The following is an 18,874-nucleotide window of genomic DNA, read 5'->3' as shown; positions in this document are numbered from 1 at the left end:
GGTCATTGAAAGGGGCAACACAGGTGGAGAAGGTAGTCAAGAAGGCATAGGGCATGCTTGCCTTCATTCGCCGGGGCATTGAGTATAAGAATTGGCAAGTCATGTTGCAGCTGTATAGAACCTTAGTTAGGCCACACTTGGAGTATAGTGTTCAATTCTGGTCGCCACACTACCAGAAGGATGTGGAGGCTTTAGAGAGGGTGCAGAAGAGTTTTACCAGAATGTTGCCTGGTATGGAGGGCATTAGCTATGAGGAGCGGTTGAATAAGCTCTGTTTGTTCTCACTGGAATGAAGGAGGTTGAGGGGAGACCTGATAGAGGTCTATAAAATTATGAGGGGCACAGACAGAGTGGATAGTCAGAGGCTTTTCCCCAGGGTAGAGGGGTCAATTACTAGGTTTAAGGTGAGAGGGGCAAGGTTTAGAGTAGATGTAGGAGGCAAGTTTTTTACGCAGAGGGTAGTGGATGCCTGGAACTCGCTACCGGAGGAGGTGGTGGAAGCAGGGACGATAGTGACATTTAAGGGGCATCTTGACAAATACATGATTAGGATGGGAATAAAGGGATACGGACCCAGGAAGTGTAGAAGATCGTAGTTTAGTCGGGCAGCATGGTCGGCACGGGCTTGGAGGGCCGAAGGGCACGTTCCTGTGCTGTACATTTCTTTGTTCTTTGGTTGTGTCAAATCATTCCCTGTTGTGTAAATGTGTTCCCGGTTGTGGAAATCGATCCGTCTGAAGCAGAACCTTTCTGCGCCATTACGGAGACGAAATTTCAATTCCTGATTTATTCAATCTTGTCACCAAGGGTTCAGACCCCTGGATTCCCAGTCAAGCGACATCACCTTGTGTTTTTGTTCTGAAGACAGTTAATTCAGCATGAATATTTTAAGATACTAATATGGAAGCGCCCAACGTGGGGCTCGAACCCACGATACTGAAATTAAAAGTACCATGCGCTACCGACTGAGCTAGCCGGTATGGTGCTGCACTCTCTATTGCAGAGTAGCGGCGGTGCTCATTCGGAGGGTCAGTGTTGACGCGTTGGGTCGAATGGCCTCCTTCTGGGCTGGAGATTTTACTATTCGATGATACAAGGAGGTTGATGCGGTGGAGTCCTTCTGCCATACTGCCCACTCCTGACACCATGTAGGAATGCTGGTCTCTCAATGACTGGCGACCAAGGTCTTGTAATAAAAAATAATTAAATTAATAATTGAGCAGCCCCTCCTGGTTTGTGCTCTGACCGCGATCCGGGGAGAACTGCTCGAATCCAGACACGTGATCATGTTAGTTGCGTCATCGGGTCATCACGTGACCATTCGGCCTGCACAGGTCTCTTTCTGTGCCGTAATTTCTAGATTCCATCATTTTAATTTTCTTCCAGACTGGGAAGTGTGGTCCTGTTCCATTTGAATTTCTAATATATTTCCAATGTAACTGATGTTGTTACACAAACTATTAAATCAGTGGAATTGTGCGTTTAGGGAGTTGAGATTTTCGAGTCTCTCAAGGCTTCTCTCCAAATCCAATGGCAATTTTCCACGAAGATTCAACCCCTCCTCACATAAACACTATCAGAACATAGAAAAATACAGCACAGTACAGGCCCTTCGGCCCACGATGTTGTGCCGAACCTTTTTCCTAGATTAATCATAGATTATCATTGAATTTACAGTGCAGAAGGAGGCCATTCGGCCCACCGTGTCTGCACCGGCGGACTATTGGTCGCTTGAATGGAATAACTTCCTGGAGTGATTCCAGGCTGGTTTTAGAATGTATTCCATCGACCAAATAACTAAGGAATGACGCATTGGACGCAGCTGCGATGGCCGAGTGGTTAAGGCGTTGGACTTGAAATCCAATGGGGTTTCCCCGCCCCGGTTCGAATCCCGCTCGCAGCGACTGTGATTCGAAATATTTGTTCTACTCCCCGCACAAGCCGCTGACTCGAAAATTAATACGTTTTCCGATTGTTTGTAAATAAGCGGTTTGAACGTCAATCCAGTTCAGTCAGATACTTAACATTTTTTTGGGGGGGGGGACTGAACGAAATATTCAGATGAATAAGGAACTCACACCCAAAACAGCAATCAGTAATATTTCCTGCAACGTTCGGAAGGAGAAGCAGCAACGGCAGCGAATGGAAACGTGGTTTGGTTTCATTCAGCTGAATGTATTTCTGGGTAAAAAGATCGTGGCAGAAATGGAACATATTTTAAAAATATTTTCTTGTTCTCTTTCCTTTGTCTCCATCTGTTTCTTTGTTTCTTTCTCTCTCCCTCACTCGTTGTTTTTGTTCTTCTCCGGGGACTCATTGGATACACAGTGAAACTCAGCCCCATCTCATTCCAACTCTTTTGGACCAACACGTCCTGGTGATGGACGGTCCTGAATCAGTGGAAGAATCGACAAACTATTCCATTCTTGGCTCTGTGAGAAGTTCCATTCCTGGTTGTGAGGTGGCTCTGAGATAAAGGGATCGAGAGAGAACGAGGTGACTGCAGTCTGACTCTTACTCTGAAAACCAGTTAGTGCGCCCTTGTAGAAAGTGGATGTGTCTGAGAACAGGAGGAAAGCAGATCATGGGCCTGTGATTGATTTTATTGAGCAGGACCTTGAAAAGTGATGCAAGCTTCTAACCAGTCGGCGCCTGTCTGAGAACTGGCAAGGAATTAAGGCTGATATTGAAACGGTTGATTTTGAATTAGTTTAGGCAAATCGATTCTTTATGAGGTGTTGGTATATTGTTTTCAGAGACACTGTCATACTTTCTTAAAATATGATTTGTGCTTGTTTTTGTTTTGTTCAATAATTTGGGGAATCTATTTGGAGCGGATGCAGTTTGTTAATATCTGTGCCGCTTGCTTGTCCAGCTGCCCGTGCAGCAGCAGCTCCATTCCTGTCGAGATCTGCGGACACAAACAGGATATCCAAACTATTGCGCACTGCTGCCATCTCCTGGTTGAACGCGAGTTGTCCAACACGGAAACGCTGTATTCGTAACACATTTCAATTGGAGCAAAAGAACATTAACATGGTTAAATATTATCATTGTAGTAATTATCTTGAAATCCCCAGGTATCTGATTTCTGACTGAGCTACCCAGCTCTACCCGATCTATCGGAATATGAAAGATTCCCATTACAGCCATATTGGTTACAAGAATATCGAATCCCTGATTTAATACATTCACCCGCTTCATTGTTTGTGTATTCGTTCTATAAATACAGAGGGGGCAACATTGCCCAGGGACAGGTGGTGGTATAGTGGTGACTGTCACAGCATTTGACCAAGATTCAGTTCCTGCCCATAACAGTGGTGAATTATTTAATTAGATACCGCAGGTCAGGGCAGAAAAGGAGGGGACACTCCTGAAATAAAATTCACCAATTGTTTTCATCACCCATGGGTTCCTTATGTAATAACCAGCATCAATTTGTTTTGTGTGGAAACTTAGTTTAAATAAACGACAATCTTCAACATTAATAACTAAGTTCTCAGTCTGCAACCATAGTAAATAGGTGGGTTAAACGGGACAAAAATACGAGCCACGCAAAGTTCCGTTTACAAAATGAGCTTAAAACACTCCTAGTGGCTGAATAACTTAATCACTAAGTAAGTTACATAATTAATACCAGTAAAAAGTTATTACTGAAACAGGATGAAAAGGGCAGCATCAGGGCACAAGGACAAGGTAATGTCTCAGACCAGAGTAAGAGTCCAATGTAATGACACACAGAACACCAGAAATATATTGCATAAATACATTTATTGTGGACTGGTGCAATCTCCTGGCTGATCGGGAGCCGTGTGACACAGACACTTTCATTCAGGAGCGTTTTAAATTGGAGTGAAATTCACACAAACAACACGAATTTCTTTCTGCTCACTGTGCCAGTTATAGTGATCTGTATTAAACAGCAGGAGCGGGATCCGCAGTCTTCACCTTGTTTTAAAATAATTTAGAGTACCCAATTGATTTTTCCCAATTAAGGGGCAATTTAGCGTGGCCAATCCACCTAGCTTGCACATCATTGGATTCTGGGGGCGAAACCCACGCAAACACGGGAGAATGTTCAAAATTCACACGGACAGTGACCCAGAGCCGGGATCGAACCTGGTACCTCGGCGCCGTGAGGCAGTCGTGCTGACCACTGTGCCGCCATGCTGCCCTCGCAGTTTCGTTGTTGAAATAAAATCAAAAGAAACAATTTTTGTCCCTTGCTTTTCGTACTGGGATCATTGGGTAAATTGGGTTATTTTTGGTTTGTTGGCCTCCACTGCGAACAGAATAAAACACATACGGGACCAGTCTTTGCCGTTGCTGAGTAAGCACTGTGCAATGGTCACTCCGAACGATTCTGTCATGAAGCTGCTTTTCAAGTATTCTCTTTCTCAATCTGCTGAAGGCTGAGCTGTCACATTGGAGGTGAGGGCGAATCCTATCTGCCTTTTTCCAGTGGTGGCTTCCGGTCATGGAAAATGGTCCACATTTTCCACGATCTCGCTATTTTATTCTGTGTGCCATTTCTATGTGAGTGTTGACACCATAATTCAGCTCTTGGTATTCACCATGATTCAGGGACAGCACGGTAGAATAGTGGTTAGCACTGTGGCTTCACAGCGCCGGGTCTCATGTTCGATTCCCACTTGGATCACTGTCTGTGTTCTCCCTGTGTCTGCGTGGGTTTCCTCCGGGTCTCCGGTTTCCTACCACACTCCAAAGATGTGCAGTTTAGGTGGATTGGCCGTGCTAAATTACCCTTAGGTTAGATGGGGTTGCTGGGATACGGGGAAAGGGTGGACGCATGGGCTTCAGTGGGGTGCTATTTGAAGAGCCGGTGCAGATTCCATGGTACGAATGGCCACCTCTGCACTGTAAATTCTATGATTCTATATTCCCTTAAAAATGCATAATGAATGAATGAAAATCGCTTATTGTCACAAGTAGGCTTCAAATGAAGTTACTGTGAAAAGTCCATAGTCGCCACATTCCGGCGCCTGTTCGTAAAGGCTGGTATGGGAATTGAACTGGTCTGCTTTTGTCTGCTTTAAAAGCCAGCGATTTACCCCAGTGTGCTAAACCAGCCCCTGTCTGGTTTCTAGTCTAAACCATTCATCTCACACGTCTCCAGACTGAAAATCATCTTTCGCCGTTTGACGTTCTAGACTGTCCACGTATCAGTTCAGAACATTTCCAAGTTTGTATCATCATCAAACTTTGAAACTGTTCCCTCTACACCATGATCTAGCACATTGTTATATGCCAGGGAAAGCAAATATTCCAGTAGGAACCCATGTCGAACACTACAAACCTTCTTCCAGTCCGAAAATTCTCTACTGGCCATTATATTCTGTTTCTGATTATTCAACCACATTTATATCCATATTGCTACTGTCCCTTTTATTCCAGGAGCTACACATTTCGCTAATTCTGTGCAGTTTTGGTTTCCTTATTTAGGTAAATACGGTTCAGAGGAGGTTTCCTCGATTGGTCCAGGAATGAGCGGGTTTTCTAATGAGGAAAGGTTAGACAGACTGCACTTGTTTCCAATGGAGATGTGAAGAGTGACAGTTGATTTGATTGAAGTACATCAGATTTTGAATGGTCTTGGCAAGGTGGACGTGGAAAGGATGTCACTGCTTGAGGGTGAGACCAGAACTACTGGGCAGTTAAAAACAAGGATGTCGCCCTTTTCGGATGGAGATGTGGAAATTTCTCACTCCCAGAGAGTTGTGCGACTTTGGAGCTCTGCCTCAGAAGGCGGCGGAAGCGGCACATTGATTATTTTTAAGGCGGAGATTCAGCAAATAAATCAAAGGTTTATTGGGGTTACATACAAACATTGCATTCAGCCAACTACCTGGATGCGCAAGCGTTCGTTTGTTTTTCTTGATATCTGAGGATAAATTCAGAGTCCTCCACCATGGTGAAACGGTCTTTAAATGTCGCGTTCGTTTCTTCGCGCGTTCTGTACTGACACATTCTCTGGAGCTCAAACTTGCTCCCGATTTCAGTCAATGACACCACATGGATCGTACTGATTAAACATAAACAGGGCTCGTCCGGTATTTGAATCCGGGACCTCTCGCATTTTATCGTTAACGGAAGTCCCTATGCGAGAATCATACCCCGAGACCAACGAGCCAACCGACATGCAAACGTCACTCAAACCAGCTTATCATTGCGTCCCGAAGCCTATTGTATCAGCTCAATGCGCTTTTTAATTCCTGTTCAATTTTGTTTCGTTGTTGAAATAAAATCAAAATAAACAATTTTTGTCCCTTGCTTTTCGTACTGGGATCATTGGGTAAATTGGAGTATTTTTGGTTTGTTGGCCTCCACTGAGAACAGAATAAAACACATACGGGACCAGTCTTTGCCGTTGCTGAGTAAGCACTGTGCAATGGTCACTCCGAACGATTCTGTCATCAAGCTGCTCTTCAAGTATTCTCTTTCTCAATCTGCTGAAGGCTGAGCTGACACATTGGAGGTGGGGGCGAATCCTATCTGCTGGATCTGCCTTTTTCCAGTGGTGGCTTCCGGTCATGGAAAACGGTCCACATTTTCCACGATCTCGCCATTTTATTCTGTGTGCCATTTCTATGTGAGTGTTGACAACATAATTCAGCTCTTGGTATTCACCATGATTCAGTCAGTGGTGGTCTGTGGAAAGTATGATTCAGTCTGTGGAGCTCTGTCTCCCATAGTCTTGACGTTCAGAGTGACCATTACACAGTCATTGTGGCGACAAGGTCCCCTTTGCACATTGAGGATTCGCACCATCCGGTTATTTGACACTACCACCCTGCTAAGTGCGATCAATTTTGAAATACAATTGCTGCATATTTCAGTCCCTGACACTATATGGCAGAGTCAGATTCATTCCATATTTGTAATATACCAATCATTCTTCGGCTTGTTACATATCTTCTGCAACAATCTGTCTTTGTATTCAGTTAAATCGCTTTGCGAGAGTCTCTGGGACTGTATGAGAGTCTGTCATTCATTCAATATCTTTCATACTCTGAAAATCTGTGTGAAGGTTGAACTAAATCTGTAATGATCAATCTCTGATATTGTTATTGAGTGGAAAAAAATCATTATGTTGTTTGCTAGTTTCCGTTAAAACGTCTGCATATCAGAATCATGACAAAACTTTCAGTGGCAGTGGGCATGCGCGTGTGTTGGGGGAGGTGCACATAGACATTTGGGTGGTGAATGACTCTTTATCTGTCAGCCCCTGCTGTGCACAGTAACAAGTCTGACAACACCAGGTTAAAGTCCAACAGGTGTGTTTCAAACACTAGCTTTCGGAGAACTGCTCGTTCCTCAGGTGAATGAAGAGGTATGTTTCGGAAACATATATATAGGCAAAGTCAAAAATGCAAGACAATGCTTTGAATGCCAGCATTTGCAGGTAATTAAGTCTTCACAGGTCCAGAGATGAAATGAAAATCGCTTATTGTCACAAGTAGGTTTCAAATTAAGTTACCGTGAAAAGCCACATTCCGTCGCCTGTTCGGGGAGGCTGATCCGGGAATTGAACCGTGCTTCTGATCTGACTTGGTCGGCTTTTAAAGCCAGCGATTTAGCCCTGTGCTAAACCAGATAGGGGTAACCCCAGGTTAAAGGGGTGTGAATTGACTCACACCAGGACAGTTGGTAGGATTTCGCGAGCCCAGGCCAGATGGTGGGGGATAAATGTAATGCGACATGAATCCAAGGTCCCGGTTGAGGCCGTACTCATGTCTGCGGAACTTGGCTAGAAGTTTCTGTTCGGCGATTTTCCTTGTCGCGCGTCCTGAAGGCCGCCTTGCAGAACGCTTACCCGGAGATCAGAGGCTCAATGCCCTTGACTGCTGAATTGTTCTCCTACGTGTTCTCTGGTGTGACATGTGAATATTCGATTCATTCTCTATCTGCAGACTCTGTTGCTTTGTGTGGCACAGGTCTCCCCAGACCAACGAGCCAGCCGCTGATTTGATCTCACTTGAAGCAACTTTTAATTGCGTCCAAAGCCCATCAGTTTCCCCACACAATTATAAATCAGAAATATGAAAGGACAATGTGACATTTATCTCTCTGTTCTGGAGCTGACCAGAAGCAGTGATGTCAGTTTGCACCACTCGCCAAGTCGGTCTGTGGATGCGCCTCGCCAATCACGTGGGTAATGTAACTCTGCCAGTCAGTGGGTTCATTTGGCATTTTAGGAGAAATTCGAAGCCATCATGACTTCATCAGTGGCCTCATGGTTAAGGTGTGAGTGATGTTAATCATGATGTGATCAAATGAGTATCTGTTTCAGTGTTTCCGCGGGGAGTTTTCATGCTGAGGAGAAACATGTTGGACATGGTCTGGGAATGTTTCACTCCGATCCATTCCCAACATTTCCTGATCTGATGGGATGGGCATTTCCTTCCAATCGTTGCAGAACACTTTTTAAATATTGATTAATATTCGTTAATTATCATTTATTAAGTATTGTTTCATATGTTTAGTGCAGTTTATTTAAAAATACTAATTACCAGACGCGATAAATTTTTACTTTCATTCCCGAAACAGCCAAATTGGGTGAAAACCATCAATGAGATGCAAAGAGAGCCCCAATCATTTGTGTGGTCAGTGGTTTGTTTATTGAGCTGAGTAAATATTCCAGAGCAGAGCGGCTGCGAGCGGGGTTCGAACCTCCGCGGGGATACAATAATGTGGGTTTGCCGTTTGTGTCCACACATTTGGCGAGGAATGGAGCTGCTGCTGCCCGGTGAGCTGGGCAAGCAAGAAGCACAGATATTGACCAACTGCACCCGCCCCAAATAGATTCCCCAAACTACTGGACAAAACAAAAACAAGCACAACTGATCTTTTCAGAAACTATGTCAGTCTCTACGAAAACAATATGCCAACACCGCTTCAAGATTCGATTTGCTGCAAGAATTCACTATGAACTGCCTCAATGTCAGCCGTAATTCCTTACCAGCTCTCAGACAGAAGCTGACTGTTTCGAAGTTTCCGTCACTTTTCTAGGTCCGGCTCAGTAAAATCAATCACACCCCCATGATCTGCTTTTCTCCTGTTCTCAGACACATCCACTTTCTACAAGTGCGCACGAAATGATTTGCAGAGTAAGAGTCAGACTCGTTCTCTCTCGATCCCTTTATCCCAGAGCCACCTCACAACCAGGAATGGAACTTCTTACAGAGCCAAGAATGGAATAGTTTGTCGATTCTTCTACTGATTCACGACCGTCCATCACCAGGACGTATTCGTCCAAAAGAGTTGGGGTGAGATGGGGCTGAGTTTCACTGTGTATCCAATCAGTCCCCGGAGAAGCACAAAAACAATGAGTGAGGGAGAGAGAAAGAAACAGAGACAACAGAAAGAGAACAAGAAAATATATTTTTTAAATGTTCAATTTCTGCCACGATCTTTTTACCCAGAAATACATTCACCTGAATGAAACCGAACCACGTTTCCATTCGCTGCCGTTGCTGCTTCTCCTTCCGAACGTTGCAGGAAATGTTATTATTTATTGATTGTTGCTTTGAGTGTGAACTCCTTATTTATCTTTATGTTTCGTTTAGTTTCCAAAAAGAACGTTTTTCCAAAAAACTGAATTCGATAAATGTTAATACCGTTAACAGACAACCAACCGAAATTCCGATTCATTGTCGAGCCGGCAGCTTTTCCGGGGAGTTGAACAAACATTTCGAATCACAGTTGAATCTGCGGGGGGGAAACGCTATTGGATTTGAAGTCCAACGACTTGACCACTCGGCCATCACAGCTGCATCACTCAACAGTAATTTGGTCGATAGAATACATTCGAAAGCCGGCCTGGAATCACTCCAGGAAGTCATTGCATTCAAGCGATCAAAGCGGCCCCGGGGTTTATGTGAGGAGGGGTTGAATCTTGTGGAAAATAACCATTCGATTTGGAAAGAAGCCTTCAGATATTCGAAAATCTGAGTTCCCTGAACGCACAATTCCACTGATTAAATAGTTTGTGTAACAACATCAGTTACATTGGAAAAATATTAGAAATTCATGTTCCTTTTCAAATGCAGCAGCACTAAACTTCCCAGTCTGGATGAAAATTAAAATGATGAATCTAGAAATTAGAGCACCGAGGGAGACCAGTGGAGACCGAATGGTCACGTGATGACGCAACTAAAATGATCACGTGTCTGGATTCCTGCAATTCTCCCCGGATCGCGGTCAGAGCACAAGCCAGGAGGAGCAGCTCAATTATTAAATCAATTATTTTTTTATTACAGCTCCTTGGTTTCCAGTGATTCAAAGACGACCATTTCTACATGGTGTCAGGAGTGGACACTATAGCAGAAGCATTTGAACGCATCAACCTCCTTGCTTCGTAGAATCGTAGATTCTCCAGCGCAGAAAGCCATTTGGCCCAACAAGTCATTACTTACCCTCCGAATGAGCACCGCAGCCACTCTCCACAAGAAGATGTTTAATGGGCAATGCAGCACCAGCTCGGCTAGCTCAGTCGGTAGAGCATGGAACTCTTAATCCCAGAGTCGTGGGTTCGAGCCCCATGTTGGGCGCTTCCTGACTATTATCGGAAAAGATTGATGCTGAATGAACTGTCTTCACAACAAGAAGGCAAGGTTATGTCGCTGGACTGGGAATCCAGAGGTCTGAACTAACCCTTGGTGACAAGATTTAACAAATCTGGAATTGAAATTTCGTCTCAGTAATGGCGCAGAAAGGTTCTGCTTCAGGCGGATCAATTTCCACAACTGGGAACACATTTACACAACAGGGAACGATTTGACACAACCACAGTGAAGATCTGTCACCAGCAGAGTGACGGTTCCGACAGAGAGAGCACAGTTACACAGCAGAAAACACACTTTCCGAAAAAAACAGTTTCTTCATATCGGCACCTTTTCTGTGTGTCATTGTGTGTGTGTCCTGATAGTCCCTTCCTGCATTTCTCTGTGTCTTTCTCTGTCTGTCACAGCCGTGATGATGTTACGGATTCATCTCACTTTTCCCAAACAGTAATTGTGATTGACAGATGCAGAAATATTTTCACACTGACATTCAGTACCAATGTCTGATAGAGACTGAATTCCACTCTCACAAAAAGTACCAGACATTGACTCATAATGAAGGCATCCTGCTCTCACAATCTGTTCCAGAGACTGAGGTGCAGACTGTTCCCTCCACTCGCGAACACTACCTGTGATTTACAGATCCAGAACAAATCTCAGTCAGGTGAGTAGCAGAGTTTGATGGGTACGACATGTATTCCACAATCGCCTTCTCTGCGCCAGATAATCAGACGCAGTCGACATACGGTGTCTGTGTTGTTTTAACAAGAGTTTTACACAAGAACCGGAACACATTTACACAATATCAGGGTATAAGACGGAGGAGCAGAAGTAGACCATTCAGCTTATCGAATGTGCTCTGTATTTCAATGAGATCATGCTTGATCTGATATATGACGTGTTATGACCTCATACGGTGGCACGTTGTCACAGTGGCTACCTCACAGCGCCCGCGATCCGGGTTCAATTCCAGCCTTTGGTCACTGACTGTGTGGAGTTTGCACTTTTTTTCTGTGTCTATGGGTTTCCTCCGGGTGCTGCGATTTCCTCGCACGCCCAAATGTGTGTGGGTGAGGTGGAATGCCCATGCTAAATTGCCCCTTTGTGTTTATAAAGTTGGGTAGTGCGTTACAGGGATGTGGTTGGGGCATAGGGACTCTTTCAGAGGGTCGGTGCAGAGTCGATGGGTCGAATGGCCACCTTTTACATTTTAATGATTTCATGATGATCCTCATGCCCACTTTCCCGGCTTTTCATCTCTAGATTTCATGATTAACCTTTAAAACCAATACTCCAACTAAGCCTCAGGTACCAGTAACTCCTCAATGGGCGCTAATTTTCCGGCTGCCAATCATTTGATCAGTCTGAGGGAAGTCGCATCCTGGAAACATCATAAATTGATCCAGTTCCAAAGTAAATTAAGTCGCTTCAGTCCCTGATAACCATAGGCTGCTTTCCCCGTTGATGGTGAGACCTGACTGATGGTGATTTAACCTGAGGATCACGATACCTCAGGCGAGTGGCAAGGCTGTGAAGGCGGGGTTTTCCCGATTCAGTTCTATTGTAACCGTGTGATCTGAATCTAATTAACCTGGTTCTCACTCTGGTAATATTGTCTCACGCTGAGGCCGACCTCACCGATTGGATAGACGAGTGATCGTTCTTCAGTCTTGTCATGGACGAATCCGCTAAATATAAGACCATAAGACCATAAGAAATAGGAGCGGAAGTAAGGCCATTCGGCCCATCGAGTCCACTCCACCATTCAATCATGGCTGATTTCAACTCCATTTACCTGCTCTCTCTCCACAGCCCTTAATTCCTCGAGAAATCAAGAATTTATCAACTTCTGTCTTAAAGACACTCAACATCCCGGCATCCACCGCCCTCTGTGGCAATGAATTCCACAGACCCACCACTCTCTGGCTGAAGAAATTTCTCCTCATCTCTGTTCTAAAGTGACTCCCTTTTATTCTACGGCTGTGCCCCCGTGTCCTAGTCTCCCCTGCTAATGGAAACAACTTCCCTACATCCACCCTATCTAAGCCATTCATTATCTTGTAAGTTTCTATTAGATCTCCCCTCAACCTCCTAAACTCCAATGAATATAATCCCAGGATCCTCAGACGTTCATCGTATGTTAGGCCTACCATTCCTGGGATCATCCGTGTGAATCTCCGCTGGACCCGCTCCAGTGCCAGTATGTCCTTCCTGAGGCGTGGTGCCCAAAATTGCTCACAGTATTCTAAATGGGGCCTAACTAATGCTTTATAAAGCTTCGGAAGTACATCCCTGCTTTTATATTCCAAGCCTCTTGAGATGAATGACAACATTGCATTTGCTTTCTTAATTACGGACTCAACCTGCAAGTTTACCTTTAGAGAATCCTGGACTAGGACCCACAAGTCCCTTTGCACTTCAGCATTATGAATTTTGTCACCGTTTAGAAAATAGTCCATGCCTCTATTCTTTTTTCCAAAGTTCAAGACCTCGCGCTTGCCCACGTTGAATTTCATCAGCCATTTCTTGGACCACTCTCCTAAACTGTCTAAATTTTTCTGGAGCCTCCCCACCTCCTCCATATTACCTGCCCCTCCACCTATCTTTGTATCATCGGCAAACTTAGCCAGAATGCCCCCAGTCCCGTCATCTAGATCGTTAATATATAAAGAGAACAGCTGTGGCCCCAACACTGAACCCTGTGGGACACCACTCGTCACCGGTTGCCATTCCGAAAAAGAACCTTTAATCCCAACTCTCTGCCTTCTGCCTGACAGCCAATCGTCAATCCATGTTAGTACCTTGCCTCGAATACCATGGGCCCTTATTTTACTCAGCAGTCTCCCGTGAGGCACCTTATCAAAGGCCTTTTGGAAGTCAAGATAGATAACATCCATTGGCTCTCCTTGGTCTAACCTATTTATTATCTCTTCAAAGAACTCTAACAGGTTTGTCAGGCACGACCTCCACTTACTAAATCCATGCTGACTTGTCCTAATCCGACCCTGCACTTCCAAGAATTTAGAAATCTCATCCTTAACAATGGATTCTAGAATCTTGCCAACAACCGAGGTTAGGCTAATTGGCCTATAGTTCTCCCTCTTTATCCTTGTTCCATTCTTGAACAGGGGGTTACAACAGGGATTTTCCAATCCTCTGGGACTTTCCCTGGCTCCATTGACTTTTGAAAGATCATAACTAACGCCTTCACTATTTCTTCAGCAATCTCCTTTAGAACTCTGGGATGTAGCCCATCTGGGCCCGGAGATTTATCAATTTTTAGACCTCTTAGTTTCTCTAGCACTTTCTCCTTTGTGATGGCTACCATATTCAACTCTGCCCCCTGACTCTCCGGAATTGTTGGGCTTTTACTCATGTCTTCTACAGTGAAGACTGACGCAAAGTACTTATTTAGTTCCTCAGCTATTTCCTTGTCTCCCATCACTAGATTACCAGTGTCATTTTGGAGCGGCCCAATGTCAACTTTTGCCTCCCGTTTGTTTTTAATGTATTTAAAGAAACTTTTACTATCATTCCTAATGTTACTGGCTAGCCTACCTTCATATTTAATCCTCTCTTTCCTTATTTCTCTCTTTGTTATCCTCTGTTTGTTTTTGTAGCCTTCCCAATCTCCTGACTTCCCGCTACTCTTTGCCACATTCATAGGCTTTCTCTTCTGCTTTGATGCATTCCCTAACTTCCTTTGTCAGTCATGGCTGCCGAATCCCCCCTCTGATAATCTTTCTTTTCTTTGGGATGAACCTCTGTACTGTGTCCTCAATTACTCCCAGAAACTCCTGCCATTGCTGAGCTACTGTCATTCCCACTAGGCTCTGCTCCAAGTCGATTTTCGTCAGTTCCTCCCTCATGCCCCTGTAGTAACCTTTATTTAACTGTAACACCTTTACATCTGATTCTACCTTCTTTCTTTCAAATTGGAGATTGAATTCTACCATATTATGATCACCGCCTCCTAAGTGCTCCCTTACTTTAAGATCTTTAATCAAGTCTGGCTCATTACATAACACTCAGTCCAGTATGGCCTGTTCCCACGTGGGCTCCATCACAAGCTGTTGCAAAAAGCCCTCCTGTAAACATTCAATGAATTCCCTTTCCTTGGGTCCACTGACAGCATTATTTACCCAGTCCACCTGCATATTGAAGACCCCCATGATCACTGTGACCTTGCCTTTCTGACATGCACTTTCTATTTCGTGGTGCATTTTGTACCCCCGGTCCTGACCACTGTTTGGTGGCCTGTACATACCTCCCATTATGTTTTTATGCCTTTGTGGTTCCTCAACTCTACCCACACAGACTCCACATTATCTGACCCTATGTCGTTTAGTGCTATTGATTTAATTTCATTCCTAATTAACAAGGCAACCCCGCCCCCTCTGCCCACCTCTCTGTCTTTTCGATAGGTTGCGAATCCCTGGATGTTTAAATGCCAGTCTTGAACCCCCTGCAACCATGTCTCTGTGATGCCTACCACGTCATACCTGCCAGTCATAATCTGGGCCACAAGCTAATCTACCTTGTTCCGTACACTGCGCGCATTTAAATATAGCACCTTTAATTCTCTATTGACCGTCCCTTTTTGTTTTCTTAGTGTGGTGGACCTTAGTTTACTGAGCCTTTCCATACACTGTGTCATATTTTGTGGGATGGGGACTATCGTAACCTCTCCTGAGTTTTGTCTTTTCGTGCTTTTTTGTATTCCTAAGCAGCTACGCTTCCCACTGATTACTTCACCTCTTGGTTCCCTGACTTTCTCTTCCCCCCCCAATCTTTAGTTTAAAGTCCTATTGACCACCCTATTTACTCTTTTCGCCAGAACACTGGTCCCAGCTCGGTTCAGGTGGAGACCATCCCAACGGTATTGGTCCCCCATGTCCCAAAACTGATGCCAGTGTCCCATGAAAAGGAACCCCTCTTTCCCACACCACTCTTTCAGCCACGTGTTAACTTCCCTTATTCTTGCCTCCCTATGCCAATTTGCACGTGGCTCGGGCAGTAATCCGGAGATTATGACCCTTGACGACCTGTTTTTTAATTTGAATCCTAGCTCTTTATAATCTCGAAACAGGTCCTCTTCCCTAGACTTGCCTATGTTGTTGGTACCGACATGGGCCACAACAACTGGATCCTCCCCCTCCCTCTCAGTATCCTTTCAAGCCGGTCAGATATACCAGGCAACGTACCATGCGGGACTCTTTATCCTCCTCACAAAGGATACTATCTATCCCCCTGATAATATAATCCCCTGCAACTACAACTTGCCTATTTACTCCCTCCCCTTGAATGGCCTGCTGAACCATGGTGCCTTGGTCAGCTGACTCATCCTTCCTGCAGCCCTGTTCGCCATCCACACAGGGAGCAAGTGCCTCATACCTGTTGGACAGGGTCAAGGGCTGAGGCTCCTGAGTTCCTGACTGCTGGTTCCCTTTAACTCCCTGACCTGCAGTCACACCCTGCTGTCCCTGGCCACTGGCAGGATTTAAACTAGTTACCCTGACAGGTGTGACTGCCTCCTGAAACACAGTGTCCAGGTAAGTCTCCCCCTCCCGGATGTGCCTCAGTGTTTGAAGCTCAGACTCCAGCTCATCAACTCTGAGCCGGAGCTCTTCGAGCAGCCAACACTTACTGCAGATGTGGTCGCTGCAGCTCGCAATGGGATCTGCCAGCTCCCACATCAAGCAGCTCAAGCACATCACCTGACCAGCCATCACTGATTAATTAATTAGTTTAATTTAAGTTGACGAGTTAAGCTGTGTTTTGTTTTAAATGTGGTGCCGATTTGCGATCAACCACAATATGAAGGCACTTTCTGGAAAGTTTACCTTTCAACCAGCAATAGTCTCATCGTACCACAATAATTTATCATTAATCTGCTCCAAGTATACTTTCACGACTCGCTGAAAGAATATAATCCCTATTTCCTGGGGAATAAAGCCAGGCAGGAGTAGAAACCTGTAACTGAATGATCAGAAAATGTCCATCGTGAAATGTGTGTTCCGATGATCGACGGATTCCTCTGTGAAGCCGGGAGCGTTTGTTTTTGCTGTCAAATGCTGGTTGATTCCAGTCTTTCAGCGGGGGCCTTTCACACTGTGTGGAAACATCTTGGAAATAATATTGAAGTGTTTCACATCAGTCCATTCATAAAAGTCCCTGAATGTGATGGGAATTCATTTTATTGAAAAACACTGCATTTCCAACATTGAACACGGGGCTGGAGTCAAAGATCATAGAATTTACAGTGCAGAAGGAGGCCATTCGGCCCTTCGAGTCTGCACCGGCTCTTGGAAAGAGCATCCTACCCAACGTCAACACCCCCACCCTATCCCCATAACCCACTAACCCCACCCAACACTAAGGGCAATTTTGGACACTAAGAGCAATTTATCATGGCCAATCCACCTAACCTGCACATCTTTGGACTCTGGGCGGATATTTTCCATCAGTTCATGGATGCAAAACGAATTAAGACGTTTCGACGCATGCACTTGTCGGTTGAGGTGGCCGAGTGGTGAAGGCGATGTACTGCTAGTCCATTGCGCTCTGTCACGGCGTTCGAATCCCATCCTCGTCGATTTTTCATACGCTGTTTTCTCGGAAGTGGGACTCATTTTCCGATGATGGATCTGCAATCACTGACGTGCAACTCCATTCCAGGTTGTGAGGCCGGATTGCATCGAGCTGTGTTGGAAAAACGAGAATTCAAAATTCAGTCTTGTTATGATTGAGATGAATTGATCGGGTAGGGAGAGAGGAACCACTTTGATTTGACTTACTGTCACATGTACTGAAGTACAGTGAAAAGTATTTTTCTGCTACCAAGGCACATACACATTACATACAGAGTGGGCAAAAAAAGAATAATCGACACAGTGCATTGCCAAATGGTACATCGACAAACAGTGATTGGTCACAGTGCGGAACAAGTGGACAAACAAAGTAAATCCATGAGCAAGAGCAGCATAGGGCGTCGTGAATAGTGTTCTTACAGGGAACAGATCAGTATGAGGGAGAGTTGTTGAGGAGTCTAGTAGCTGTGGGGAAGAAGCTGTTCCTATGTCTGGATGTGCGAGTCTTCAGACTTCAGTGCCTTCTGCCTGATGAAATAGTCTGTAAAAAGTCAAAACCTGGGTGGGAGGGTTTCTGATAATGTTGTCTGCTGTCCTGAGGCAGCGGGAGTTGTAGGCAGAATCACTGTGCGTGTGACATGCTTGTGTGATGGGTTGGGCTGAGTTCACCACATTGCAGTTTCTTGCGAAGTTGGACCGAGCAGTTGCCATACCAAGCTGTGATGCAGCCCGATAGGATGCTCTCTATGGCGCATCTGTAGAAGTTTGTGAGAGTCGAAGCAGACATGACGAATTTCTTGTCCTTCCTTCGGAGGTAGAAACGATGTTGGCCTACTAGCTTGTTGCATCAACGTGAGTGGACCAGGACAGACTGTTGGTGATGGCGACCCCCAGAGTTGTAAAGCTATCGACCATCTCCACTTCGCAGCCATTGATGCAGACGGGTGTGTGTGTTGTGCAACGCTTCATGGCGTCGATGATCAGTTCCTTGGTCTTTCCGATATTTAGAGAGAGGCTGTTTTAGGTACTGTTATGGACGAGGCGTTTTCCGAACCCCAAAATGTATCAGAAAGTTCTACCGATCTCTCCCTTTAATGGATTTGTTGCTTTTGCTAGCACATGGCTTTTTCCCTAGGTGTGGGATTACAATTATGGACACGTGGGTTTTTAAACACAAAACATTGTTTATTCCATGAACTCAACTGAACATCTTAAATAAACATTGGATCTCTTACCGCAGCTTACTTCAAAGATAACTCAGAAAATATTGCAACAGTAAATAATTCCTTAAACTGTTCCTTCAAACTTCCAAGAGACTTAACACCTTGAAACAGAATCACATCAGGTTAAAGGCTTTACAATCATCAGTTTAAATCACCCAAATGATCCAAAGATGGTCTTTTATGTCAGAGATCCAGCTCCCTGCTAACACAGACACTCCCAAGCTCTTTTCAAACTTGCAGCTCCCTGGAAACACACAGACACACACAAGGTGCTTTTTAAACTGAAAGTAAAAACCTGAAAAATGGCTGACCTAAAGCCCAGCTCCACCCACTCTCTGGCATCACTGTTTTCTTAAAGGTACATTGCTCAAACATCCATGTCTTAAAGGTACTCTTACATGACACCTCCACCCAAGAAAAAAAAACTTCAATTTCAAGATGGTTTCATTTTTCACTTTTGCACCATTCACTAAGAAAT

General features: G+C 44.7%; 2 non-coding genes across 2 annotated transcripts; both read left to right on the top strand.

The window, feature by feature from the left end:
* The first annotated feature begins 1,821 nt into the window (after positions 1-1,821).
* On the top strand, positions 1,822-1,903 carry trnas-uga (transfer RNA serine (anticodon UGA)). Its single transcript has one exon. It is a non-coding gene; the product is annotated as a tRNA-Ser (tRNA).
* An 8,595-nt stretch (positions 1,904-10,498) lies between these two features.
* trnak-cuu (transfer RNA lysine (anticodon CUU)) lies at positions 10,499-10,571 on the top strand. Its single transcript has one exon. It is a non-coding gene; the product is annotated as a tRNA-Lys (tRNA).
* Positions 10,572-18,874: the final 8,303 nt, after the last annotated feature.

This window comes from Scyliorhinus torazame, chromosome 24, assembly GCF_047496885.1.
Source record: "Scyliorhinus torazame isolate Kashiwa2021f chromosome 24, sScyTor2.1, whole genome shotgun sequence".
In the NCBI taxonomy this organism is placed as follows: Eukaryota; Metazoa; Chordata; class Chondrichthyes; order Carcharhiniformes; family Scyliorhinidae; genus Scyliorhinus; species Scyliorhinus torazame.
This window is presented reverse-complemented; position numbering and strand designations above follow the sequence as displayed.